Genomic DNA, 3936 nt, shown 5'->3' with positions numbered 1-3936 from the left:
CACCAAGAACCACCCTCTCTCCCCAACGAGGAATGAGATCTGGTTGAAAAATGCCAGAATACTGTCCTGGAACCCAAATGTATGGGCATGACTCAAATATCAAAGGCCAGGTTTTTTTTTTTTTCCCTTTGTCTAAAATAAACTTAAAGTATGGCTCTGATTGTCTCTTATACAAAGGCAAGTTGGAATGTGTAACCTGTGTAAATGTTATAATTAAAACCTTGTTTTTACATGGATTCATTATGTTACATTTTCCACTAATTACTGACATTTCCTTTAATGTGTGCACGCAGGGAACATGAGGGTATGATTAGCTGGAGTTGAAAGTGTAAGCAGTAATGAGTGTGTTACGGCTTTTCCTTGGTCTTTCTTGGGTCACTCTAAGCTTCTTGACAGGAGGCCCTGCCCTTTTACAGGTTTGCTCCGCTGCGTAATTTTCCGTGAGCAAACAGACACGGAGGCGAAAGTGACAATATTCACACGCACATGCTGAAGGTGTCGTGTCCCTTTATGTCACCCTCCTAGTCGCAGGTACAAGTAACTGACTGGAGGGCAGGAAGGCTGCCCAAATGCAGGAATTTCCATCCTGAACGTCTCTGTACTGGACCTCTACTATTGAGGAGTTGAAGATTTGGAAAAAAGAGGGGGAAAATGAGGCTCTACCAGGCCTTTTGCACGTCTTAATGCGCTGGTTCCTCTGAGGTTTATTTCCAATGAGCATGTTTTTCCTAGAAGGTCTTTCCAGGTCTGCCTTTCCTGACAGTTTCAACCAGATATTTGTACAAATACGCACATTGAAAGATGTCGTTTCTTTGATTTGTTTTTCCCAAGTCTAGTCTTTTCCATGAGATTCTTGTCTGAGTTGGGGACCTGTCTGCCAGCGTTGATGGCGGGTGAAGCCGCAGGGACAGAGGACGTGATCCCGGGGACCTGTGCCCAGCCCTGCTGATGTGGGATGGGGGTCCCCGATCTCTCTGAGATGGAGGCAGCCCCGTCTTGGATCCCCTCCCACAGAGCCTCCTTGCAAGACCTCTGTCAGCTCTGCCTGCTTTCTTGTTGGCTTTGTTTTGTTTCACTTCCTTTTCTTCCCTGTCTCTAACCCAGTCGTCTCTTTTTGTAATTATTCCCAACATGTGTTAACTCACATACACCGGAGGAAATATCCCTGGAGAATTAAAACCATGTTGACTAAAATTTCACATACACAGAATTCACAGTCCGGGGAGGATGTCAGGAATCTCACCTCAAACCCACACAGGCAGGGAGTGAGGGGGGCTCAGGGCTGGGAAGACGTGAAGCCAGGAGCAGACCCAAGCCAGACGCCCTAGGAAAACACATCTGACTCCCTGCTTTCCCCCTGAACTTGGGGTAATTGCTCTGACAATTCTGTGCTTGGCGGAAGCCACAGATAATCCATTCTGAAATAGGATTTCTACACTTAGTTGACTACGTCACAGAGAATTTTATCCTGTGGTCTTCCGATTTGAAACAGGAGTTACCCTAAATGGAATTGAAAAGTCAGCCTTCTGTCCACTTCTGACTGACATCCCTCCGTCCCTCCACATTAGTGCCTTAGGGTTATCTGCTGCTGGTCCCAGAACAGCTGGTCCCCCCATCTTAGCCATCCTTTCCCCTCATAGGGCTTCTCTTGTGCAGTAGGCAGCATTCAACACCTACCTTTCTCTTCCCTTTGGAAATTTCAACCATTAGATGAAACTGGTCTTACTTAGCAGCCAAGATATCAACCTGCTATGGACAGTTTAGTTTAGGTTAGGGACCATGGTGACCCACTTAATGAACAGATTCAAATAAGGTATCTGCACCTTCCAGGGGATATTTGCTAGCACAAACAATGTAGCTTCCTCAGTAGATACATTTCAAGATGGGAGGGGAAGCCTTGCTGCTTCTCAAATTCTATCCTGTTTGGGGTGATGACTGATAGACAGTGCTCTGCAACGTGCAAACTACCTTTCATACATATAATCTCATTTTGCCTTATAAGGAGCTCAGAATATTTTTATGATTATTATCTTAGTTTTCCAGATGCAGACGCCGAAGAGTAGAGGGTAACAGAATTTGTCCAGAGCAGGGCAGAGCCTGCTCGTAAAGCTATGGCGTCTGACTGGAAGGTCTGTGCATTAAATACCTCATTGGTCAGTAACTGGGAAGCTATATTTTATATGGCAAGAGACTTCGGTAGGAGACTGGATTTTGTTGGCAGACTAACCAGGGCTCAGATTCTGCTCTTTTCCCGCTGATGTATTTGCTTGGGCCGGTCACGTCACGTCTCTGAGTTTCCTAAGCTATGACGTGATGATGATCGCTTTTGTATGATGTCTTGCCAGGTGTCTGGCCCAATCGGTGCTCAATAAACGTTCTGTGCTTTTAAAATCATTGTTATTTGTAGGGAAGCAGAGCATAGATGTTGACAGGATTAGAGACGCAAACCAAGGCAGGAAGCGAGTAATCCTCTCATTTCCTTTATTTATGGCCACCGCGTAAAGCACACTTGTCCCTCTACTTGAAGGCCAGAGGCCAGGGAGACATTTTGAAAACTAGTGACGTACATGCCAGATTCCCAGGCAGGTAGGAATCTCATTAAAGGGGGGGCACGAGTCATCTGGGAGACTTGCGTCTCACCTTTCCTGGGCGCTGTTATGATTTAGTGTTCGAGTCACTTTGCAAGAGTGGAGGTCAAGCTTTCCATTCATTCCGACCTTCAATCCTGCATTCAGAACACTTTCATGCCAATCACTGTGTCTTGAACTGGGGTGACCGCAAGAATGAGAAGAAATGCCGCCTCTGTCCTTGGAACACAGTCCAGGGGCAGAAACCGTTTATCCACCCATTCTTCCATCAAACGTTTGTTAGAATCTGATATGCCCGAGCAAAGGGAAGTTATTTGTGATAAAAAGAAACACCGTCATGTTTTCCCTGAAGGAGTTCACAGTCTCGCCATGGAGATAAACCAATAGAACAACATAGGAGAATGAAGCACAGTAAGTTTACAGACAGAGGGAAACCCCGTGTGCTGCGCAATTAAAAAAGAGGGCCACTGACTTTAGTCATGGAGGTGAGGCGGAGAATTAAGGCGAGAAAGGAAGGTGTGGGACGGCTTTCTGGAAGCTCCTGAGACCGATTCCAAGGCTGAATCAGAGCTGGGTGGGTAAAGGGCAGAACTGTGGGCCCCGCTCCCTGCAATGAGGGCTCACCATCCACTGCTGTTCGGTGCTGTCCCCGCGCCTCGTGTTCGAGGTCGGCGGCGATGAAACCTTCCTTCCCAGCCCTGCACTCGGGCCAGTTGCAGGCACCGAAATGTGTGTGTAGTTGGATTGTTGGAAGGACAAGGAACAGGGAGGGAGGCAGGAAAAATGCACAAGAGGGGAAAAAAATGTAAAAGAAAACATTACATGCAAAGAAAAAAAGAAGACCACAGAGTTCTCATCAGAAGCCACGTAACTACGAAGCAAAGAAACACCTCGAAAGTGCTAACCCCCCCGATTTTCTCTAACCTAATTCTTCCCCCAGCAAAAATGAAGGGAAATTAAAGCCTTTTCCAGACAAACAAATGCTGAAGCAAATTCTTTATCACTTCACTTGCTCTATAAAAATGTGAAAGGAAATTGCTTTAGTAAAAGGAAGATGCTACAAGAAGGGAACTTGGATCTATAAAACAGGAAATGAAGAGCACTAAAAATAAGTGGGAAAAAAATTTTTTTTCTTAATTGTTATGTCTCCTTAAAAGATAATTGACAATATATTGTGAGATTTGTAATGTATGTATTTGTAGTAAAATATGTGACAATAATAGTGCAAAGGACAGGAGGGGAAAATGAAAGTACATTACTGTAATTTTTTTACACTCTACACTAAAATGTGGTAAGTTAAAGATGTAATTGTAAACACTAGAGCAACTACGAAAAATTAAAGCAAAGA

Source organism: Camelus bactrianus, chromosome 15, assembly GCF_048773025.1.
Source record: "Camelus bactrianus isolate YW-2024 breed Bactrian camel chromosome 15, ASM4877302v1, whole genome shotgun sequence".
Taxonomy (NCBI): domain Eukaryota; kingdom Metazoa; phylum Chordata; class Mammalia; order Artiodactyla; family Camelidae; genus Camelus; species Camelus bactrianus.
The sequence above is the reverse complement of the archived record's forward strand: the minus strand, read 5'-3'. Positions refer to the sequence as shown.